The following is a 26,199-nucleotide window of genomic DNA, read 5'->3' on the forward strand; positions in this document are numbered from 1 at the left end:
ATTTATGCTCCCAAAATTTTTATGTAGTGGGAATTAAATGACAAAAGACAACTGAATACTCAAAATGTACAAAGGAACAAATGAGCATGTTGTCCCTTTGTGTCCACTTTCAGGACCGCGGCTGAGTCACAGTATCACAGCTTCACATCGACCACATGTTCGCTGGGACTAGAAACATAATCCAGACATGATTCCTCTAACCCGGCCCTTTGGATGAAGTGGCGATGTGTGTTTGAGTGTGTCTGCGCAACATCTTCCCACTGAGATTTTGTTGGAGCATTGCATTAAATGTTTCATATGAATAAGGTGATCATCAGGGTAGTTTGTGTAGTTTTGTTGCTAGGAGGTAAAATTTAAGGGTTTTTTTTCTTGTACGTTGAAATCGGAGGGAAAGCATGACTTAACTGTAAACATTTTTAAACACACACAATCAGCTGTGTGTGTGTGTGTGTGTGTGTGTGACTGGATGGAGTTGTTGTTGTTATGTAGCCCATCTGTGTGTCTGTCTGCAAGACTCCCGACATGAAATATTCAAAGTCCAGTGAAAATTGATCTGCTGATCTGAAGTCTGTTTCCCTCTCTCTCTCTCCTCTCTCTGACCAGATCCCTGTGGAGCTGCCTCGAAGAAGGATCCTAATATCACATATCAGTTAGATGACCAAGTTAGGGCCTACATGACCGCTGCAGCTCAGTGCCGGAGCTCAGATCAATGGAATACTGTTGGGGATATAGCGGACCACACCCACATACTGATTAGACCCTCTGATTGGATGTCACGTGGATGACTTGACCACTACCATGGCTTTCATGCAAATTGATCAAGGTAATTTTAGCCCCTTAAGTGAAATTTGATTTGTGTTAAGAGCTCTTGGTGCTTTTTCTTAGTCTTGTGAAATATTTTTTGATTAATAGTCTGAAAGAAATATTGTGAAGTGAAACACTGTAATATACTATATATCTTCCAGTGAATTGGTGGTGCTGCTGTTTGTCATCTGAGTTTATTTGCTGGATGGAACACCTGATTTCTTTATTATGCTCTAAAATGCACATCCATGTGTGATCTCTTATTATCCTACAGATCAACTGCCATCAACACCTTGTGTATGAAAGGCCTCTGGGTCATTTAATCTGTGCTTTGGAACGCAAAATATAGAGATGTCACACAACCCTAGATATAAAGTAACGCATACAGCCAAAAACACACAAACTAAAATGTTGAGTCCTGCTATCCCACTGTATCCAGCGACCCAGACTGAAGCCGTTACGTGCTCCCCTAAATGTCTGCGACACTCCACCTCACCTCCTCAGAGCAGCACAGCGCTGCACCCTGACTAAATGAAAAACAATTTGAGGAAACAGGGAACAATCCTAGGCAGGCTCCAGCGGGCTGCCATAAAAAGAGGGGCTGCCTCTCCAGCCTTTCCCTCATGCCTTCAGCTTTAACTCTATGGGCTGATGAAAGATCAATGGGCCGGCTGGGCAGCCGCTGCTGTGCCTGCTGTCTGCCACTGCACCAGGAAGCGAGCCAATTACAAAACACCAGGAGAAAAAAAAAAAAGGAGGAATGACAAAACCCTCAATCTTTGTGAATGCAAACTGAGTGATTAGTGAAATAGTTTTGTGTGTGTGTGTGTGTGTGTCAGTGTGTGTGCATGTGCGTGGTTTCTTGTTATCCAGCCCGTTCCAGCTTGACTTACTTTGAAATGTTGAATGTTTCCATCATGTGGATTGTATTCCAAACTTATTTTAACCCCTATGCATCCCCCACCATCCTTACCTCACCCTCTTTAACACCCCTTTAACCCCGCACCCCCAGCCTCGAGCAGCCTCGCTCCAGATCCGTACCAGCTAACCAGCCTCCTGGATCTCTGGCAGGAGTAATGGGGGGTGGGGGGGTTGGTGCTGGGGCTTGGTGCAAACACGCAGCAGCAGACAAACAAATCATGTTAAGGCTCTGCTGCCATGGCTGGCAGCACACTCAAAGGGGAGTCGGTGCCCTGCCAGGGAGGAGGGTGCACCCATTTTCCCAGGGAGGGGGTGAGGGTGAACACGAGGGAGGGTAGCGTGGAGGGGAGGTCTGGTCCTTATCGAGCCCGGATCACAGACACCTCCGCCCCTCCTGGCAGGAATGCATACAGCCCCTGTGGGAGGAGAGAGGCAGAAGAAAGGAGGAGGAGGAAACAAGCAGACATAAAGAGGGGAAGTAAAAAAGGGAAAGAAAAGAGCGAGTGAGGGAAAGTGAGTGACTGAATGAAGGAGGGAGACAGAATATAGAGAGAGAGGAAAAAGGCCTGCCCAGCTTAGGAGAAGGAGTGTCTCCGAACATACACACACAGACAAAAAAACACACCAATCACGACACTCTCGCCAGGCTGAGAGCACCTCTGAGAGAGCACATAGGAAAACAAACAGAGCATTAGGCTTCTTAAATACCATTCTAAGCATGCAACTGTGGTTATCATTACCTCAGTTCGGTTGCAGCCTAATGTGGTGTGTCACTGATGACAGCTGACGAGAGATCAGAAAGCCAACAATGCGGTCGCGCACCGCAGAGGTGTTGAAGATGTTAGATGGTAAAATGTCACGGCAGCATGAGTTTTTTCTCCTTTTCTTTGGGTCACTTCAAACCGCGACTTAATAATCGTAAAGTCTTTTGTTTTTTGGTAATAGTTTTGGCATGTTTTCCCAAAATAAGCACACCTAATCTCAAACTGTCAACACTCCCCTTGTGCCATCTTAGTGCATGTCAAACAAATATAAAAACCAGATTGGTAAAACATTCACTAAACAGTTGTTGGATTGCGACTTTCCGCAGCCCTACCTGGGAAAGAAATATTTATATTTTAAAGCCTGTAGAGAACATGGCATTCCTGCATGCTGGCTGCGAGCGCTTTGTGGTTGTGTGTCAGGGCAAAGAACAGATTTTGTCAGGTGGAGATTGGGGTTTAGGGGTTCATTTGCAGTTCACGCAAGAGCATTCCACGGAGTCTTTACATTTCCCCTCGCTCTCTCCCCTGTTCTTCTCTTCACCTCCTTCACCTATCGTACAGTTCTTTCTCTTTTTGAAATGCTAATACGTACGCACGGCTGTTTCTTTGCTGCTAACACAGTTCGCCTCTCAGTTAAAAATGCGGAGAACTTTGACAACTTTGACGTGCTGTATATTCTGTATGCTCGGCTGAATGCCTACGAGTGATACCGCCGTGACAGAGACGTGAGTCACGCCACCATATACATACTGTAACTTCTTCCGTATACTGATCCGTAATTAGCCTAAAGTGCCTCTGAAATGCGCTACTATCTGCTGTGATATAATCAAATCGTACAGCAAAACAAACAAACTCTTAGAGCCAAAGCAATACCAGGGCAGCTCAGTAATCCCCTTCTTAACATGTGAGTTGAACCCTGCAGAAATCCCTCTGATTTTTCTTTTCTTTTTTTTTTATGAACAGGTCGAGCAACCAAGACTCACCTAGACAGGCAGACGTGCAGGTAGGCCAGTGCTTTATTTATCCCAGTCAGGCAACCAAATGTTAAGGCACCTGATGTTGTTTAGTTTGCAAATTATGCTAACCCTAACAATAAAAAAAAGGCCATATATAACCAGTAGTTAAATATTAACTGATTTATTTAATACAAAGAGACGAAGCTGGAGTGTTAAGAAAAAAAAAAATCTTTCTTCTTTTGCTGAGATGGCACATTTTTTGGCCAAGTAGCGTAATGAATTTTAAATTAGCATAATTAATGTCCATGAAAATAGCATTATGATTTAATGGGCAGTCTGAGTATGTTAAATATTAACCTTGAACCTTCTATCCATCATTGTGTTATTCCACTGTTGAAAAATGAAAGTAGATTTTCTGCAGCGAGCGCTGTGGAGATGGTACTCAGCTGCACACAATACACATAAAACGTATGGATGAATTAGTTGTGTACACCTGTATTTTTCAGTTGAGGTTGGAGGTTTTATTGCCAAGGAGGCTTGAAAAAAAATGTTTTCATGTTGTTTTATTGTTATTTTGCCTCTTGAATGAGAAAATGCATGTATCTAATACCATTAACTGTTTTAAACCTGAATAAGAGAACAAAAGTTCAAGTACAACTTTTATTTTTTTTTAAAATGTAAAGTAAAATAAGCAACAATCGACAACTACTAGTGTTTGATTTTAAAGTTAGGCAAAACAAACAATATGAAAAGTTGAGTCGCATCACAACTGTTTTGGAGCAAACAATGACTTTAATGTATTTTTCATGCTGTATTTCATTTAAAAAGAATTAAACTCTCAGCAATTCTATCGAGTATTCTTCTTTTCTCAGGCCTTTCCTTCCATTGCCCATCTCGATAAAAGATCCTCAGCACGGCTCCATCTGTTTTTCTGACCAGAGTGGCAGCGAGGCTAACTTATTGCTAGCACATGTGACCGGGTGAGTGTGTGTATGCGCCACGGCCTATCACACAGCATCCCCAAGCCTATCAGCACCCCCAGATGGATCTCTACCTTCATTAATGCAGGCCCACGGCAAGCGCATGTCTCCACATGTAAGCAGAGGGACGTGAACATCTGGCTTATTTTGAATGTTGTGGGTCCCCTTTCCTCCTTTAAACGTTCTCCTGCTATTTTTTTTTTTTTTGCGGGGGGGTGTCCTAAAAGGTGCAACTCACATTTTGTCCTGGTCGAGGAAAGGAAGTGGAGCTGATGTTGTTGTGGCGAGGGACATCAAAGAGGTTGGGACGTCAGTCATGAGCAAGCAGAGGGCAGAACCTGGTCAATAGCAAGGATTTGTCATCTAATAGCCCCTCTGGGGGGACTTTAGGTCTAATTTCAGAGGTGCTGAAAGTAGGATTTTATGGAGTATGCCATGTCCAAAGGTCCTTTTGTTTCACATGTTCTTTTCATTACACAGAGGCTAATTGCATTGATAATGGGGAAGTAAATATGAGCTTTTTTTCCTCAATTTTGATTTTCAATAGATTTAAAGGGATAAGTGCTTGCTGAATCAACCAATAAACCAATTCAATTTCCCAGAACGTTAGCGGATTCTGATATTATTAGACTTGCTAAGATTGCAAACTGACAGAAATATTGTTAAATCGCATGCTTACATTCATAATCCACACTTCACACATACAACAAAACAGCAAAAGTTAAGAATCATAAACTGAAAATATTGTAACTTTTCTATTTTACATTTATAATTCTTGACTTGTACCTTCTCTAGTTACTTTTGTTCACTTTGCCCCAAAGCACCGAGGCAAATTTTGTGCAACTTTCTTGGCAATTTAACTTGTTTCTGCTTCTGATTTACAAGTAAATTCACGACATATCCTTTATCTAACCTGGCGCTGATGTCACCCAGGGATAGCCTGTCACGTAACACAGACGGCAGTAACTCCAGTTCACTTTAATATTGATGTTTCCCTCCCCTTGTCTCTCCATCAGCAATATATTTAATGGTCACATTCTGTGCTTATTCAGCACAAGAAAAACGAGAGCAAGGTAAACATGCCAACTTGAGAGCAGAAGGCATTCGTCTTGCAGCTTGAAATAACTGGATTTCATTTAATGAGACGTGCGTAAGTTGAGAGGGCAGGCATTCGCTTTATTCCGGACTACATGTGCTGAATTAACTGACAAACAGTGAACCTCTCAAGAGTTTGGGACTGCTCGGTGTTCCGTCGGCCATCGATACGAGCTCGTGATCTGTAGTCGTTGTCAGTCAGGAGGTCGTTTGGATAAAAATGCCCGTTTAATGGCTTGATCCATTGTGATTGGAGTGGTTAACTGATGATCTGGTTGTAAATTTCTGTCTCACGGCTGTCACTGTCTCTCCTCCCCTTCTTTCATCGTCCCCTCTGTTTACCCTTCTTTGTCTCTTCACTTCGCTCAGCCCCTCGCTTCTGTGACTCGTATCCACGTCTCCCTCGCTCCCTCGCTCTGTCCCTTTTCTTTATTGATTGAGCAGTGAAATGCGTGGCATGCCTGAAATATTCACAGTTGAAATTCTTCTAATTGCCCAGTTGAAATCCATCTCAGAAAATTATTCACAGTTATGTTGTGGGAAATGTTTGTCTTGGCCGCCAACCAATACCAAGCTCGGAGAATGCCAGATTTGGATGGTTGGGGCGGGGGGTGGTCGGGGGGGGATGCTTGGGTGCTGCTGCTGCTGGTGCAGATGTTGCTGCTTAATTGCAGATTCCACCATGCGGAAACTATTCTTCTCAACCATTTCAAAGCATCTGCAATAGGTGTCACTGCAAGGTTAAACCAACTTCAAAATGCAAGTCCTGTTTCCATTCCTCAGCGCTTAATTGATCGTGCATTGCTGGTTGCCCTCCGAAAAGAGGAGAAAAGTGTTGAAAGAAGGAGATTTGCAGTCACAATCATGGCTTACGTTAGTTTGCAAGTGTCTGCTGGCTGTGCACAGTGTGCCTTTGACAGGAAAATGAAGGACTGCAAACGGTGAAGTCACTTGTACCATCTCAAACATTTAAGAAAGTGGATCAAATAAGTTGCTTTAAATTTTAAAAATGGATGTAAATATTTAAATTATTGCAATTTAATATCGTCACTTACTCTTGAAAAGGTTCCCTCGTCTTTATTTTTAACTGGTGACAGTAAACAACTGAAAAATGCAACGATTTATTTTTTCTTGGAAGCTCTTCTGGGAAGTTATTGATTTAGTAAATTGCAGAAGTTAGCGGTGCCTGTAGATGTTAATTGAAACCTGGAAAACAAAGTATAAGGTTTCATATTCCTGCAGCAAATACGATGTAAACTAAACAGGAGGAAGTTATACACATATTAATCACTCAACGCAGTCCTTAACATAAATATTTGATGTAAAAATTGCTGTGAGAGAACCAGTCAATTAATTTTAATTGAAGCAAAGAGAGCTTTGTCGACACAGCGAGGATGCCTCCTTTATGCTTTGATAACATACCAGCGGCCGTTTTATGCTGAAATCCAGACAAGATGACCTCACTGAGACGCAGACGTGGTCATCCTCTGTGAACTTGTTTGTCGTAAATGTGTATCCGTCCTGTCACATGTACATTTTTTTCCATGAATAACTCTGAAGACGATGAAACGATCTGTGTCGCTAAATCGAATCATATTTTTCGGAATTTTGTGTGTTCATTTTTAGAAGACCGAAAAAGAGACGGCAAGTAAAAAAAACAGTAGTATGTGTGTTTGTACATGTGCGGATGTATTTGTATGCTTGCGTGTGTGTGTGTGTGTGTGTAGTCGTATGTCTGGCCAGCCATGGCCACATCTGTTTGTCATGTTAGCACTTAAGCGCCTGCAGGAGCCACGATACTAAGTGGAGACAGAGTCCTCTCTCCCACTCTCTCCATCCACCCTTTCTCCTAATTACATTTGTTCATTAATCCATTTTCTGCCCACTTCTCTTTCTTGTTTATGTTCTTGCTCCAGTGGGCTTTTGCCTCCTCCGACCAGCAGACAGTGACCTTTAAGGAGATGCCAGAAGACTCTGTAAGACAATGTTGCCCCTTCACCCTTTCACCAAATGCACGCACACACTTATGCACACACGTATGCACACACACTAGCACCACAGACGGACACACACACACACACACACACACACACACACACACAAACACACACACACACGCACACACCCCCGACCCAGTCCCATCTTGGCCCCTCAGTATCCCCTCAGGCCATCTCCTTCAGAGAGGCTAATGGAGTTAGCCTAATGTCTGCACAGCGCCAGTCATAAAACTGATTTGAGGCTAAAGGCTTGGTGCCGAGACCACCACTCTGCCTACAAAAAAGAGATGTGAGTGAGATGTTAAAAGAGAGCGAGTGTATCTTTAGAGTGAAAGAGGTTATGGTGGCGGCAGTGGTGTGTGGGGCAGGCTGGCGTAACTACGGCAACTGCAGACAATCTAATTGGTATTGACATCCTTGTCTCGGAGGAAATTTGACATCTAAGGGCAAATCATTCTATTTAGTCGCCTGAATAGTCTCCAAGGCGGGGCCTGAGGAGCACAATCACGCTGTAGCGTTGTTCTGGTCCTCATGTCTGGGCCAGCTCTGCCACGCGGCAATCGATCCTAATCTGATCGTGGGAGGAGAGGAGGATAAGCGGCATGGGGAAGAAAAAAATGAAAATAAAATCAAAAGCTCTGTTGGGGTAATATTTAACAAGAGGGAGTACAATTGGGCCCTGCCGGGGCGGCAGCCTGTAATGCACTTGTGCTGCTGTAGCATGGTTAATGTATAGAAAAGCCCGGGAGTAATGGCTCTTCAGCCAAGGTGGCCAGGCTTCAAAGAAATCTGCTTGCTTTAGCTAAAAGACTGCCAGGCCGGGCCGCCAAAGACCTTCATTTTGTTAGAGCATCAAACATTGCCCCCTCTCAGGACACACAGACACCCTGATTTTATTATCCTCACTCCCCTGAGAAACTCATCTCATCCCTCTTTTTGTTTGTGTGACTGACCATCAATGTGAAAGAGTGAAGTGGTGCTGTCCATCAAGAGGCACAGGCTGCGTTTTCTTGGGTCAGAGAGCAGTGAAGGCTATCTGTGGTGTCTGCACTGACAGACGTGACAGTGGCGGTTTGGGCAGTTTTTAATAACTGGATGCAGCAGTTTTATATGAAAGGTTATGTATAGCCTCAGGAGTGCTTAGTTTGTAACAAAGACCTTTCTCTTTTTGAGTTGTCAGTTTCCTCTTTTCTCAGTTTTCCGTAGCGCCCGACCATAGTCGGATTTCATGCAAGATGTTGTACAAATGCAAATAAATACAGATTATTTATCAAAAGCACTTTGATTATTTCATCACAACAACTTTAAAAGTGTTTCTATGCTGACACACAGGAAACACTCCATACTGGAATCACACGAACAAGTATGGACTCTAAGACATTTAAATTAACCTGTTTTTTTTTCATTTTTTTGTAAATTTTGGTGATTTTTGTAATTAAAAATTTTAATGGTATTAAAATGGGAAGTTCATATATTGTGTAGAGAATATTAAGTAGCTGAACTCAGATGTTTAACTGGCAGAATAATATACAGAATAGTATAATATAGTACATGATTATCTAGGAAATTAAGAGTTTTTAAGTATTATCTCTGCCCCACCGATAAAGTGAGCATCACATACTTTCTGCTGTGCGTATTGGAAGCCTTGTGTGTGGGCTTTAGTTTTTCACTTGATCTTACTTTTTGAGTAGGATATCTAGTCGATCTTGGACGAGCCTTTTTATTTGTACTTTATTACTTAGCCTCAAATGGATTCTACAGAGGAGTTTTTATTGAATTTCGAGGAGACTGAAGTTCTGAGTCTTTGAACCCTACACTTGTCATTGTCAATATCGGTCTGGTCAGTAGACCCGAATATGAACTTAAATAAGGACCAAGAGAAAATTTACCCCTGATTGTGCAAAGTTTGAAAGCACAAAGCTTCATAATTTTAACACTGTAGACCATTTTTAAGATGCGAATGATACCACAGCAATAGCAGCAGAGGCAACAGTGGTTCCTTATGTTGTAATAAAAGTTTCTATACAGTAAAACTAAAGTTTCTTTCCATTTCTGTTTCCTATACATGCACATACTACAAGTCCAATTAACCAAATTAACAAAATTCTTTAGGTTTTTTTTGTCATAAAAACGGGGTGACCATTAATAGGTTGCAAAAGGTTTATTAATAAAACAAGAACTTTTAATGAGGGTGGCGCCCCTGTCAGCCAGCCGCCCCTGCTCTTTTATTTGTCTGTATCCCTAAAAGCCCAGCCTTTCCTAAAATCACATTCATGCAATAAACTTGTCACAATTGTGTACAAGATGAAAGTAGTCAAAGTTCAGACTTATCTTTGTGGACATTTTTATGGCAGCTGTTGTATGAAGTCCATTTTCCCCAAATACATTCATCACATAATCTCTACATTCTGACTTTAATCTTTGCTGGTTTTTGGATGCTACACTTAGAAGTGCATGACTGCCAACATACTGTGCATCTGGATATCCCATTACCACATGGAACATCAGCGAAATCACCTGTAACCTGGGTGACATATGCCATACATATGCATTGTTGTCACTGGAAAACTTTTCCAACGTGTCTGTCAGTGATGTGACTTTGACATGACGGTCATCTTGTCCGTGCTCAGAGTTACTGAGTTTAAGTTTTATTAAAGTTACAGTTGGTCATTAGAGTTGGTGATTTAATTTAAGTTACTAGGTTAGGGATAAGTGCTTAGGATTAGAGATAATTTTCCACTTTGGTGTTAATGAAATACATGTTGACCGAAGATTGAATTTGTCCACAGGATAGAGAAGCACAGATGTGTGTGTCTGCGCAAAAATGATGAAAAGTGAAATGAATAGAGTGGGGCTGTGCACATGTGTGTGCTGACATGCATTCTTGGGAGAGCGAGATAGTGTGTGCATCTGTAAGATGGAGAGAGTGTTTGAGTATCTGTATAAGTATGTGATGAGGGTGTATTGGGCTGATGGCTGCAGATATCAGTCCCAGATACTTAAGTCATAAAAGTGTGTCTCGGAGCCCTGTGGCTGCGCAGGCCCTGGTGCCTGATGTTATCAGAGTTAAACAGTGGCCACTCTATCAGGACAGAAGAGTACAGAGACATTCCTGTATTACTAGCTGGTGTCAGGCCTGTAGCTGTGACTGGGGGCTGGGATGGAGGTTTACAGTGCACTGCAGGAGTGCAGTTAGACAGTTTGGGAGTGGTGTGGGAGATTGCAGCATTACAGGACAGGCTCCTAGATTATTTACAGCAGGGTGTTGTTAGGGCTTTGCCGTGCCTCCTTTTCAGTCACTTGACTAGACGAACAGGACAACAGAGGGAAACTGAAAAGTCCAAATAAAGTGTTATATTTCCATATAGCCTTTTTAGAATCACCTCTTAGCTCCTGCAGCGTTTGTTAAACACAACACTTTAAGTTATCCAGTGGACACATTGCCTCTTTTGTCAGTGTTTATTCCAGTATCTCAGAAACACAACAGTGTTTCCTTAATCCCAACAGAACAAATACTCCACATATTATCAGTGAGGTTGACATTTTTGTAGATTGTTTCAGATGCATGTGTCAAATTGTGACCCAATGTAGCTGTGACATCATGAAGTAGAAATTAATATCTGTGTCCTTTGTTTACATGTTCCCTGCAATTCGCTAGATATGAGTTATGATTGTGTGCAGTGGTGGAAGACATATTCTCATTCAGTGAAACTATTTATTCTGCAGTGTAGAAATGCTGTGTAATTACTGGATTCAGACTTTACTCATGCATCAAACATTTTCAGAATGCAGAGTAGCTTCTTTCAGTGTCATTAAAACAATATTATCAATGCAGATGCACTTAACGTGTAAGTGTAATCTTAATGTTGAAGCTGGTCAATGAGCTCATTTTCACAACTTTGTATTCCTTTGGCTTATTTATAATGAGTCACATTTTAAAATAAGACCATAACCTTCAAACTCAGTACAGAGTAGTAAAAGTAGCATAAAGTGCAAAATCCGCCAATGTGTCATATGTATAAATTAATATAAATAGAAATAACATGTGGGCCTTTTAGTCTTTCAGCTTTGGAATGTCTCCATTATACCTGACAGATTATAGGCAGGAGGAGAAGGAATATTCAGAGGAGCAGATGGTCACTCCAAGAGTGAGGATGACTTGACAGGTTACGTCTTCATCATCCTCTTTCCTCTTGTCCTCGCTCATTCTCCCTGTGTCTTTGTCTCTGACCAGTAGCACCAAGCAGGCCACAGTGCAAAAGTCAAAGGTCTCATGACATTGACAGCATATCGTCAGAGGTGGGTATCAGCACCTCTCGGGCCTCTGTGTGCCAGCAATTGTCTCTGGCCTGGATTAGTTTTTGTATCTAGTTACAGACTTTTATTCCCGTGGAGTCAAGTTCAGCATGGCACTGAGGGCCAGCAGTGCTGCTGAGAGCCCTGTGATTTATGTGTTGCTGAGTGAGAGCAGCAGGTTCAAGTCAGAGGTCTCTGGGCAGGGTAGCGTGCCATATATGTTTGTGTGTGTGTGTGTGTGTGTGCGTGTGTGTGTGTGTTCGGGTGTGTGTATAAGAAAGTCTGTACGAGTTGCTGCTTCTCTCTATAAACATAAATGTGTGTGTATGTCTGCGAAGCTGCATGAGGGCCAACCCAAAGCTCTCGGCAGGGTGCCTTGGTCTATTTGGCTTGGAGAGGCTCCATTCGTTTGACTGTGAGCATGCCTAGAAGGGTTTTAGTGTAGTAAAAATAATGACTGGCTCGAAGAGGTGGGGTCATCTGTTCATAAGCTGTGCTGATTGGCTGAGGAGAGACACTGAATGATGAGTTTGGATGACGGCATAACTTGGAGAAATGTGGAGAAAAATTATCACATGCGCATACATTTGTTCTGGCAGTTTTAAAGCCAACCAACTGGATAACTTCTCCGCAACATTAATCATGTGGGTTTGGCTATCATGTGACATATTCATACAAAAGTGGAAGGAATGCTGTGTATGCACTCCAAGAGCCTGTGATTTAATTACTTAGGCACACAAGTGAGGTCACTACCTCCTGGTAAGGTCCGAACCCCTTTTCTTTTTTGTTGGTCTTTTTTTGAGCATGGATCATGGTCTACTGCCAGTGGCAACAACTTGGCTTAATTAGTCTGTTGATTTCAACAGTGGTGCAGTATCATGAGTTTAAAAAAACAAACAATTACTTACTGTGTGATGACCTTGGAAAACTCAGCTAAAATAAACAAAAGGATGTTTTTCCTGTTTGTTTTTGCCTTATTCTTTAAAAAAATCAAGTTTTTCTGATATTGCGTCATCAAACATAGTAAATTTAGCGTGTCTGACTGCATCCCGCCCAAATATAACCTATGATTTTTCACTTTTGTCATGCTCTCTAATTTTCTGATTTGTCTAATCAAACACTTTTGCACCTGTATTCCCAATACTTTAAATGAATAAATTTAAATAGTTTAAACACGAACTGAAGGGAGCAAGCTGTTACAAGTGTACCAAGGATCAATTGGTTAACACAGCCTGGCTGTATGAACCCTACATCCACCCGTATCCATATCCATATTCCTTTGAAATATGATGTCCTAAAAATGGAGCCATATTTATTCTCGATGGTCCGTTTTGGATCCCTGAGATATTTTAAAATGGGGCATCTGTCCTGTGGCCTGGTCAGCCATCTGGATAAGACAGGACAGGGAGAAGATGTTAATGCACTTCATGATGAGAAAGGAGGATGACACCTTTGACCTTCCCTAGCCTTTGACCTCTGCAGCCAATATGGAGCCACTGATGCTATGGGTTTCCTATATCTAGCATATGCTGGCCAAGCCGATTCCCTAACAGAAATTCTCCATTCGCCACACACTGTTTATATAGCCGCTCCCCCCTGTTGTAAACAGGCAGGCTGTAAGAAAATAGATATTTACTTCACAGGCTTTCTATTTGATTAGAGAGGGAAAAATTGACATGCATATCGGATATGTTGCTGGTCTTATTGCCGCAAATGCTAATGGGGAACTGCTTGTAGATACCTGAACAATGTACACAGCACAGAGCTACAGTTGGGATTTGTCTTTGTACACTGTAGTAGCTTCTGTAGCCATTCCCTTACATGTGTATGGGTGCACCCAGCAGAGATTGGGTGTGCACATTTTGCCAACCCAACAGAGTTTCAATTTCATATCACAGAAGCTCATGTCCACTGCTATGTAAGAGGATCTGTCCCTAAATCATAGCTGCATTTCCAGGAACCACCACTAGAGTGACAGAAAGAAAATCTCCTGTACTCCACATGCTTCCCCCTTGATGGCTGTGACTGTTTCAGTAGCCAGTGCATTGACATTTATATAGTGTTTCCCTTGGGGTGCAGCCCAGGAGCTCAAGGTGGCTGGAGTCCAGGGGTGGTGGCTGGGAGAAGTATGAAGGTGGAGGGTTGATCCCTTTACGTGTGAAGCAGAGCTGAGCCCTTGTCAATAGTTGCCTATGGGCAATGACAGATCACTTTTCCACACTGTGATTTAATTAGAAATTAGAGTGCACATCACCTCTGACCTCTAATTCTGCTGCGCTGTTGTCATGGGAAGGAATTCTAAGCATATTTATTTGTGAACTGGGACCACCAGTCCCATATAATGTAAAATAATAACGCCGCAATGAAGCCGTCAGAGCGGATGTTGTGATGAGAAAATCAATGCGTAGATGGTAAGAATGAAACAGGTCTGTGTGCACCTTTTTATGTAAAATATCATTAAAAAGTTTAAGTCATAAAAAATACTATATAAATCCTGTGTCCTTTATAAATGACACTGTAAGACTTCAAAAAGGTCACAGGAAAAAGAACAACAGCTGCTGTTTGACATATTTCAACAGAAACTTTGCACACTAGTTACAAAATGTAAAAAGTGAAATTTCAAAACACTGGAGTATTTTTTATTTTTATTTTTTCTCAATTTTGGGCACAAAAATCTGATTTTGGCTGATGAAGAGGGTACCTGTCAATCAGTCATAGAACTGATAGCTGGCTGTCCAGGATGCATTTCCAGTCATCCGGCCTGTCCTGGGTGCTAAACATTGACCTTGTGACCTCTGCTCATGACCCCTGACCTGTGATGTTGACCCCTTGTACAGGGGGATGGTTCTCTTATATATCTCGACTGGCCGTCTCCATTGACTACCTGCCAGGCACCTGCTCTGAGAAATGAAGCCAAGGCGAATGCCTCTCTTGGGAGCCTTTTGGGCTCGGCAGACAACAAGGCCTGGCCTCAGCCCTGCATTTGAATAGGCTTTGAGTGGCCCTGGTAAACCAATCTCCCTAATTATCTATTGAAAGAACATTCTTTTTCCTTGCCCAGTCATTACCTTGATTTCAATTGCTGAAAAGTAACATGGAGGAGCTAAAAAGAAAAGAGGGGAGGGAGAGGATGTCGAAAAACATACATGCATGCATGTGCGCGCACATGCACTTATGAGATATATAGAAGCACAAAAGACTGTGAGTCCTCCTGATTTCATTAAGGTTAATTGTGGGTCAAAGGCAGCAGATTTTGGATATAAATCCCGGATATGGGTGCAGGTCAAGACAATGAAGAGAAATTAAACATGAATATATGGCCTTTTTGGGGCTATTATGGCAGGTTGTTGGAGCAGGGGATTGGTTTGCCCCCATAGCATTTCTCTTGTCATGCTAGAATAGTTTTGGTTTCAATTCCATTCTGAAATTTTATGATTATTTTCTCAAACTCTCGATGTTAACTGATTGCATGTAGTGACGTCTGTCTCACCATAAGGAAGGACACAAGGTTCATATCCAACAGAAAGGAACAACATCAGGAAACTTTCAACACAAAGGACTGATAAAAAAAACATATGATGCTGCATTTCTGAAATTATGAAAGTCACATAAATGCAACTAATACAAAAAGCACAAAATACACAAGTGGCATGAATAAATACATACTGTGCAAGAAGCGACATCGTGTTTTTGCTACTGTAGGTGTATCAGAAATGCCTGACGATCCCTTCTGCTTATATGATCGTAGGGTTCAGGTGTCGTCCATGATTTTTGTACGTTGGATCATATGACACATGGATGACGCAGAAACCCTACAAGATGCATGTTACTGGCAGGTTTGCAGTTGAGAGTTAAGTTTCCTGATGTTATGCGTCACTGATATGACATAGTGGAGGCATATCACCCTGGGGTGCTGATACCAGTGATGAAACTTTGGATACTTAATAGTTTCCACTGATTATTAAGTGTTTTTGTTTGTTTGTTTCAGTTCTTTATAGATTTTATAACTTTATGTTTTTTCCCCGAGCTCCATATTTTGGTGCTTCCATTTTTCAAGTGTAATCATATGAACAATCATGATCCAAATATCGGCAGAAACCCAAACAAACCACTTTAAAACCCGTTACCTTTCACTGCACTTTCTGAAGACTTCTCAGCAGGACTTCTGTTGAATTTTGTTGCTGTGCATCAGTTACCATAGTTAAGGCTATCTACATGCTGTACTGCTGGGTCAAGAGCTTGGAGACAGTCTCTGAAGAGCAGGCTCTCGGGGACTCTAGGGCTGTTCTCAGAAAGCACTCAAGGCTTGCATGCAGTCACCATGTAGTGGAGGAGATAAGAGGGGACATAGCTACCCTTTGAAACTAAATATAGGTTATGACAAGCAGCATTTAGTTTGTCTTTCACTCTCAAAATGTCTTTGTTTTGTGCCCATTATTCCTCTAATGTTGTGTGAGTAACTCGGTACTCCGTGCTGGTTGAAGAGTTCTAACATGTGCTATTGAAAACAAAAAGATTAAGAAGCACAACGACACAGGGTGAATATGTTCCCTGTCGCTACACGCTGATGAAGAGAATGTTGTCTTGTTTTTTTAATCTGAAATTTCTGAACAAACTAAAAAAAAAAGGACAATAAATGCATAAAGCTGATGATTCAAGTAATATCTAGAAAATTATAGTCACTTATGTGTCTTTTAAGTGTGGCTGTGGTGGGTGCTTCAGACATTCTTTCATTAAAAAAAAAGAAGCTATATTCCAGTCTTTGAACTTCTCTGTCTATCTTAAGTTCTTTAATCTCCGGCAGTCTGTCTGCTTCAACAGCAGCACCTCTAAATCTCCTCCCACCTTTGGACACTGACTGCAACCTTAACTGTCTACACTCTCTGATCTCAGAGCACGAACACACACACACACACACACACATGCATGCACGCAATCAAGCCCACTTTTATATCTACTTTTTTCTTTATGAATAGAGACAAACACCTTTTTTTTCCCCCTCAATAAGTGCACTCTGTTGCAACTATCATTTGTAATGTAATAGATAACTTTCTCTTCGCTTCTTTATTTCTGACAGTTTGATTAATTTCTCCACACTGAGGATTAATGGTCCTTTTAACACACTATCTTTGCAATTCTGTCTCTTAGTTGGGACTAATGGGCTGCAAAGATTATCTTGTTCTGTGAGGAGTTTACAGATTAAATCCGAGAATGTTCTGATCATATCAAACACCATTAATATTTATGGCCTATCTTGTACTCTTAAAGTGTGTGAGGATTAAAGTACAGTACTGGTTCACTGGGTTCTCAGGGTATTCAATTGAATAGTACTTTTTACGTTTTACACGTGTTCTTCTTTCTCCAGCGCTCGCTCCTAACCACAAACACACTGAACCATCTCTTCCTCAAAGACAATCTGCTCCCATATTCATATGAACACAAATGTTTTATGAACGCCTGCAGTCATAGTTGATCCCTACTTACCTCTGACATCCGGGCGAGACCTCTGACCCCGACTACAACAAGGCTGCCAGGCTTCACTCGCCGGTTACAGTGGTCAAAATAACAAAACAATCCTGTGATGTGGTGTTATTCTCAGCAGCTGTGACTATGCTCACAGCCCCAGTGTGGTTCCTGTCAGGAACAATAAGCACTGTGGGTTTCAGCTCTTTCTCCTCACAGTTATCTCTTATGGAGCCTCTGGGCTCCTGTCCTCTGCACCAGCAGCCCACTCTGCCTTAGACATCAAACAGCCAGGATCAAGCAGATCACGCCTGCTAATGCCCCACTTAGAGGGCTGCTTCAGATACATGCATTATATACTTATTTCCTCACATTTGTACATGCATAAAATGTTCACATGCACACATATTTGAGCACACAGGGGAGCAGGCATCTCAGGACCAGACCCCATGGGCCCTCTACATCAGCCTTCAGAGGTACTCCAATAAGCTCTCTGCAGACAGTGGCTCTTCGGTCACATCATTTATCTTGCAGAGCAGAACCACTTCAAGGCCCTGGGAGGTGCGTGGTGCTGAGGCCAGTGGTGGGGGTGGGTCTCTGTAAAGATGTAGAGACAAGAGAGAGGGATGAGCAGTGTTATAGTTATCATAAGTGTAATATTTAATCATCAGAGGGCAACAAAAATCAAGATTAATGACTTTATTTTCTTTTCTTTTGAGCACCACACAAATGTTGTCAAAGCTATCGCTGATAATCACTTCAGTAAATGCTTCAGTGTTTCTGAGGATGAATTACATTTATAATTAATAAGAGGGATTTTTGTTTAAGTTGCTTCAGTGTTTCCAACATCTACAGATTGGGCAAATTAATTGAACTAGTTCTGCCCGCCTTTTTCGAGTTTGGATCGGTGACTTCTACTCAGAATGAAATCAATGCCACCGTGTCAATCAGAGAACAAGTGTTTGGTTCAGTTAGATCCTTTCATTCAAAAATGGATCCAGAGGAGCACTTGGTTCAGTGAATTGGACCCTTCATTCATGAATTAGATTCCCCTCCTTCATGCTAGACTCAGTTCTCCCAAAGGAATTAAAAAAAGAAAAAAAAAAAAGGCTTTAACTTTTCCATGCTTTGTCAGAGCTGTAATGAAATCCATTCTTCCCTGGCAATACTTCAAACTGATCCACCAGGAAAGGAAAAAAAAAGACACAGAAAATGTACAACTTTAGATTAAGATTAACTTTCATGAAGTAATAAGTCAGTATTCGGTAGCTAAACGCTTCCACATTCCAGCAGCTGCTTTACAATAAATGCTTCGCAGTCGTCCCTCAAGGCACCGTCAGTGTGTCGTCTTTATCTGCTTTGTTTACATTTTGAACGCACTTGATGGATTTATTCGAAGGACGTGTTCGGTGGAAAGATTTGTTCAGGAATCAGTGTTCAAGAATTGGACTTCCACGCTCAATATATTTTCATACAATTCAGTTTTCTTTAAAATAGGATAGCTTAGCAGTGGCATCAGTCATCCGTACGGCCCGGCTTTCCCTCTAGCTTCACGGATGGTTTTAGAGCGCTGTGAAACTTTTCTTACCCTCTTTGTGTCCGTGTGCGTGTACTGTGTGTATGGATGGAGGTGGAGCTGCGGGGTGAGTGATGACACTGGCGGTGTAATCCCACCGACATCTGCTTCTAATCTGCAACATGAAAAAGACACTCTTATGACCCCATACCTGCCCCCAACCATCCTCTACCCCCACCCCGCTCCTCCCGCCTGATGTTGCTCTCTCTCATTTCAGCCCAAATCAAACAGCGTATCAGGTTACCAAAGATTTCGACCACAACTTGCAATCAAACATACCAAAGAGGGAGTATATATATTCGTTTTATGTGCTCTCATCCGTGCCCCCATCGGTCAGGAACTTCACTCAACATGGAAATAACTGCATGTTTTGCAGTAGCTGCATTTTTCTTCTTCGGAAAGAATGAACAACAGAGGAGTAGCAGATAAACTTAATTTTCCTCTGAGGCTCGAGCCAACCTGTTAGCTCTCAGGATTTAAAAGTTTCACGATGATGACAAAATGGAAGTAAACAAAATCAAAAGTGCTGACAGCTTCTCGAAACAGCGTGCATTTCTTTTTAACGCCGGATCCAGATCCAAAGCCTGAGATGACATAAGAGGAAAAGAAGGGGTAGCAAGCAGAGCGGGGCGAGAGCGCCGTGAGGGGCTGAGGGAGAGTGTGGGTGTACGTACAGCGTGTGGGGATTTCCACTGTGGATGAAGATTGCCTCGCGAAAGGAAAGTATTTATTCAGGAGTAATTGAGAGAGAAATAACTCTGCAGCCAAAAGCTCGGTCTGAGGGGATGAGCAAGGAGAGGATGTGGGTGATTGAAACATGGTTGCAATTTGTTTTAACTGGCTGTAGAAGTAAGCATGGCAGAGCTCTTGGGGCTGTAAATCTGGAGCCTTGCAGGAGTATTGTCGGTTCATAACCTTTCTTTCTTGCTTGCTCTCTGTCCCTCCCTTACTCCTCCCAGGGGTACATTTAGCTGGGGAAATGGAGCTTTTCTTCCCTTTATTTGACTTCCTTGTCGGTGGCAAACTCTCTCTCCCTTTCTCTCTCTCTCTCTCTCTCTCTCTCTCTCTGTTGTTGTTAGACACACACACTCTCACACACACATTCGCCTTGACCCACGTTTTTGCAGGACCCCTAACTGTTTCTGTGCAGGCCAGCCGTGGGAGGACAAGGACACAACGCAGAGATACATTAGAGAAAATCACTTCCCCCTTTCAGCAACAATGGCTCTGGGAAGTTGTGTAATTCTTCCGTGATCTGCGTTCTCTCTGTCTGCCTGTAAATGCCTGTTTAAATGCATTATGCTACAGTCAGTCTGCATGTATAGACGACAGCATTGTGCTGAATGTGGTTACTTCTGTGCCCGTTTCATGCAGTGCTGTTTGTCATTATTTTCTCACTACAGGACACAAGATGCAGGAATACAACACATATGTATAAATAACAAATGAACAAAAAAGAACTTAGCTTAATAGGATGATTAAGTTTTATGTGGGAGATTTTTTTTGTTGTTGTGAATACCTGGAAGTTTGATTGTGCTCAAAGCATTGAAAATTGAAATTTAAGCAGCACAGGATCTTTCCAGAATCTGGTTTCTCCGGTTAATCTAACCTGTCAATACACTCACTGAGTCATTATACAGTAAAAACCACGTAAAATTAAGCGATTCAAACTTGTTTTCAGATAAACTTAAGCTCATAGCCAGATGGAAACAGGATTAATTTTCTTATGAAGACTTGACATTTTTGAGACACATTCCACATGACAGTGAGAATTGGGACTATTTATTAGTGGAAAGCGGTTCCAGTGAAACATGTAATTTGGGTTATCCAGAGTTACCAGGACATGATTTCTGGAAAGAAGGTTGCTACTTAATTTTTTGCAAATTTAATACTGTCATGTACTATGGTAAGCACAAACAGACTCTAGATATCGCTCCATGCTGTCTTATTTACAGCAGAAAAAAAGAGCTAAAGAAAATAATGTTTGCATGGCTAAAAACCACTAGAGGCAAATGAGGTTTCATTTATTTATTTAGTAATTTGGCTGAACTGATCCTTTAGCGTTCTTAACAGCCAAATTCAATGCCGCCTTTATATAAGCAAGACAGAGATGGATAGAGGCCATAGCGAAACTAGAAACGAGGATTTAGTTTCAGCCAAATGTGTGAGCGGATCTCTCTTTTCACACGTCTGGTTCAAGGCCTCTGCCACACCGGGCCTGTTTTGTCAACTCCTATCCCAGAATACACACATCCACATACTTTCTTACACTCCTTCACCTCCAATATTCCCTTTTCCTGATTCCTTCCTTCCTATGGACTAAAAAAAAAAAAAAAGAAAACGCTGGTCTGTGCTTTGGTTGCACAGAGGTTACACGCTGCTGCATCCCAAAGAGCTGCGTGCTTCTCACTCTCCGCTGTGGGTCAGTACTCAGGGTTTACACAGGGGGCAAAGGTGTTAATGCTACATGCTTTAAAGAAGTACAAGATGTCTTCACTTCAGTCCTAACAGGCACCCTGGGTAAAAGCTGGAACTAATCTGAGGTGTGTGTGCGGTGTGTGAGTGAGTGTGTGTGTGTGTGTGTGAAAGTGAGAGAGCAACAAGACGCATTGAAAGCCGCATTTGTAAGCAGGCAAATGTTAGAGGTGTTCTTGTGTGGCTAACATTCTTTCTCCAACAATGTGTTTAAAAATAGGAGAATAGGCTTCCAGTCTCTTTGTCTTTAGCACTAACAAGGCCATTCATTCTGGCACACGTTGCTATTTACCGTAGCTTCCAATTAATGCTTTTTAAATCAACGAAAGCAACTTATATTTCCGTCTAGTGTCTACAGACGTGTTTGATAGAATGTTTGCTCACTATTTAGAGTATTCATTTGAAATGATATTACATCGTCTGTATCATTTTTCTCTCCAGTGATCTTTATTACTCGCGTGAGCAGAACGGACTCATTATTTGTTTCGTGCATGCTGAGTAATCTTTTAAAACCTAATTGATTATGTGCACATGATCCACTGCTGAATATTAAGATAAATGGTATGCGTGCTGTAAGATTATTTCTAACAGTTTAATAGTTTTTTATCTTTTTCCTGCACTGACAAAATATATTATCTTCCTGCTTTTTTTGGGGCTTTAAAACAACCTCCCCCAAAACAAGCTGGTTGCACATTTTAGTTCAGCAAAAACTTGGCTTAGGTCATAGCGTTGGTAATGAATGAAAACACATTTGCGAGCGAATCAATTTTTATAACCTTTGCGTGTTTATTAGATATTCTGAGGCAAATGCAATAAAGTGGCCAAAGCCAATATCGTATGCCACGAGGAGCGGTGGAACAATTCCAAACAGTAATGTCACCTCTACAGAGCGAGCACAAATATTATACATGGACTGAGGTTTGGAATCAAAGTGGTGTGTTTACGAGTGAATATGTTTGATTAAACCCACACAGGACTGGAAATGACAAAACGCTCATTTTTGTGCAGTGATTTTTTTTTTTTCTTTTTAATTCTATTTTGCAGGGATGGAAGCAGACACAGACATGCACCCTCTACTCCAAACATACATGCACACAAACACACACACAAACACACACACACACACACACACGTCGTCCTCCCTTCTACAGCCAAGGGAAGTAATGAAAACAAATGGCAGAGTTCTATTCCCACTGGGACCTGAGGAGGAACTTAGTCATCAAGCTAATTTTATTCTTGTCTGGCCCAGAGACTCCATTTCCTCTGGGTGTTTTTACAAACGCTGGGCTGCACCACGCCATCGGCCAGTGATGGATATGAGGGCCTGATGGCCGGATGGCAGATGCTGGCCCTGTAACTCAAGCTCCAAACACTTGCTGATGACCCCCCTTGCACCCTGTGTGCGTTCCTCACTCGATGCAGTGTTGCTGCTGCAGTGTGCCAAACTTTTACTTTACAAACAAATTTCACTTGCATTTTGTCGGCTAAAAGATATTATTGACACGCAGTTACGTTCGCGTGCATACATCAGTGAGGGCTGCCATATACATAATACAGTACAAATACAGTCAGCAAAGATTTGTGTGTTGCATTGTTTCTGATTTTTATGGACAAAACATTTTTTTCCTCCATCACAGCTTATCTGACTGTTAATATCATTTTTGTTGTTATTTCAATAATACGATAGAGATATGATCTGTTGCTGTTTTCAGAAATTAAATAATACAGAGGAGTCAACATGGCACTAAATCTAAAATCTGCCTTACGTCAACATATTTCATCAAGTAGATTCAGTAAAATAGGAGCTAGATATCCCAAACAAATCACGGATGTGGCTGAAAGAGAAATATCATTAGCTACAGTAAGTCGACTAATCTCGTAGTTTTGTTAAGACCTCTTTCACATAACAAAACTCTAAGTACGTCCGATTACCTCCATCTTTGCTTCCCTTGTATGTTATGAGTGAGACTCATGTTACAGGCAGTGGCAGGTTGTAGGTTAGCAGCTTAAGCACTGAGAGCTCTCGTTTCTGCTGCAGGCTACCGAGGAGAAATTTCAAAGAGGCTGCTTAAGCCTGAAACAAATTAATTCATCGTGTAATTTGTTGCTCCAATTTTTATCTTAGTATTTCTCAAACATACAGGAGGGAGTGGCTATTTCTGTCAAAGAAATAGATCATTTATAGTTCCTGAATAGAACAATAAAAGAAAATCCAGTCGCTTGCTATCAAAGTGTGTTTATGGCAGCAACAATAATTTTTAAAAAAAGAAGAAGAAATTTTGCTTTATTCGCCGCAACACTGCATGTTTGAAAATGTGGTCCACTGGTAATGAAATAGTTTTATTTTTCTTCTTAAAATGTTTAACAGCATATGGTATAGTCTGTTTTCTTGACATTCGGGCGTAACAGATTGTTGCACTTCATCTAAAAAGCTCTGCGAAACATTCCTCATAACTGCGTCGATTAATAATGAATGCTAAAAACTCTAATTTTGCCTGAAGTTGTGGCTCAAGAGGGACGGCGCATGTCACAATGCTTCGTTGGGTTAGCTGGATTAGTTGGATCAGCGTTACATCTTCCCATTCTTGCTCGCACCAAAGTCCCATTCTGTGACATGCACACAGCTGGGAGCAGGGCACACTTGGGACACAGCAGAAAGAAAGCCAAATGGCCTCCTGTTACAAGTCTCTCTGTTACCAGCTTGAAGCCTTCATTCCAGTTGCACCCTGCATGGATTATTCAGTGACTGTATATCCTTTTAGTCGTGGCTGTGGCCTGCAACAGCAAAAAAAAAAAAAAAAGAACCTTATTGTTGTTGATTTGTTAGTATGCAACAACTTTCAGGAGAGAAGGGAAACATTAAAAAGCAATTAATATACCGGAGTGCAAAGGAAAAAGGGGAGTCTCCCGGGCCTCCGGTGGGACTGGTGATATCTGCGGCACGGCCTGAAAATGCAGAAAACATGGAAAAGATGGCTTTTAGTGTGACTTCAGCTCATCGCCGCAGATGGATGAGTGACGGGAGGAGGCGAGGGACAAACAAAGGCAGTTTACGATCAGCATAATCAATGTGACATCAGCACAGCGACATAATGCGCGGGAGGGGGGGGGTGGAGTGGAGCGGGAGCAGGAACACAAGATGCTCTTTTTTTTTTTTTTTTTTTTTTTTAATAAAACCACAACTTGTTCCCTTTGCGATTACACCTTCCTGAGGTTTGCCTGATAGAAGTTTTTCTCAGGCTTTTACCACCCGTCAGAGAAGCCTTAACATCATGGCAGGATATCAGTGGCACCCACTTTAAAAGCAATCAAGTATGCATTTAAATTTCAAAGCTGACAGGTCCAGCACAGGCCCTCTGTGCTTTATTGTAAAGAAGAAACCCTGGTCCTTCTGCCTCTCTGCGCCACCTCGTCATAAAACGGGAAGACCGAGCTCGGGATTAAACTTATCTCACGTTACTTGAATTGAACTGAACTAGAAATGGCAGAAAAAGCAGAATGTATATAAACCGTATTTTAGTTATGTTTCTGTGGACACATGTATGATGAAGCTTTTATCTACACAGGCCGTTTACATTCTGTTCAAAAGAGACGTACGAGAAACTTAGCAGCTTTCAACACGTATACAATAGGTGGGCGTTGGAGTATGTTTTCTGCAGCGTGCCCAGTGATCATCACCGCTGTTTAAAGCAACATAATGAGGTTTTTCCAAGATCTGCTCTTGTTTGTCATTGAGGCAGCCTGTGACCACCGCCTCTGACACAAACATACGCGCGCACACACAAACCGAGGTGTTTACGAAACAAGTTTTTTGTTGGTCCCTCTTGCTCTCTCGGCATTCATGTGGTCCAAGGCTAAGAAGAGGAGGAGGGCGTCACATCTAGTGGGAACCACTCAAGCCCTGCATGCTTGCACAATAAAAGAAGAGGAAATCAATTTTGGCTATGTTTTTCTGGAGTAGTCATGGATTATTTGAGACCAACCAAGGTAAATGTGCCAAGCAACAATACAGCGCTGTAAAAATACTCACATTGTGACAGACGTAAAATAGGTTAACCTTGGTCTGAACACCATGGTAACAGGGCACATAGAGCTAATAGTGGTATTGTAGGTGAATCTGGGAATGAAACACCTGAAAACTGATGATTGCAAAAACTCAGAACTGAGTGGGAGAAAAATGAATGGAAAGCTCCACAGACGTTTGCCATTATTGGATACAAGGTACCAGTATTTTCAACACAAATCCTACTACAAATCTTGACAATTTAGTGCTACTAGTGAAGGCAATACAGGCACAAGCTGTACAATACACACCAGTGCTTCAATCATTACATCCAACTAAGTTTCAGAGATGACTCATTTCTTTTCTTCCCTCCTCACCCCCCCTTTTCCCTTTTAGCTACATGATGTGACATGTGTTGGGCCTGTGCTCCAAAGCCCAGGTGTCATGGTAGCTACATGATGGCTTTTTCCTGCTACAAAACTCGTTCATCATCCAAGGGGCCTGTTGGGTTTTATCTCTGCCTGGCTTACTTTGAAGCACTTGATCCTTCGTCATGTCTGCCATTTGGGGCTCACTGTGTCACGGAGGGGGTCACAGGTAGGGCAGCATAACTGGCTGCTCTTCCTTCTTCAATGCATTCATCTTAGTCTGCCTGGACTCCACATCCAGCCTGCAATATTAGAGAGGTACAGGGAGGTATAATAGATACAGAGGGAGAAGGGGAATAAGCAGGGGGGGGAGGGCAGACAGACAGACAGACAGACAGACAGTGCCAGCCAGAGCTGAATCAATTAAGGCACATCAAATCAAGAATTCATGCACGCTGAAAGTGACAAATATTGGCCGAGGCGGTCAAAGCTGTCAGGTCT

The 26,199-nt window shown here is 42.0% G+C and overlaps 1 long non-coding RNA gene across 1 annotated transcript in view; it reads left to right on the forward strand.

The window, feature by feature from the left end:
• Positions 1-650: 650 nt before the first annotated feature.
• The window catches only part of LOC103367786 (uncharacterized), a 34,562-nt gene continuing 9,013 nt past the window's right edge, over positions 651-26,199 (forward strand). Inside the window, exons 1-2 of the long non-coding RNA XR_520744.1 lie at positions 651-823; positions 3,453-3,492. This is a non-coding gene — a long non-coding RNA (uncharacterized LOC103367786). The remainder of the gene's footprint in view (positions 824-3,452; positions 3,493-26,199) is intronic.

This window comes from Stegastes partitus, unplaced genomic scaffold, assembly GCF_000690725.1.
Source record: "Stegastes partitus isolate 25-593 unplaced genomic scaffold, Stegastes_partitus-1.0.2 Scaffold1085, whole genome shotgun sequence".
In the NCBI taxonomy this organism is placed as follows: domain Eukaryota; kingdom Metazoa; phylum Chordata; class Actinopteri; family Pomacentridae; genus Stegastes; species Stegastes partitus.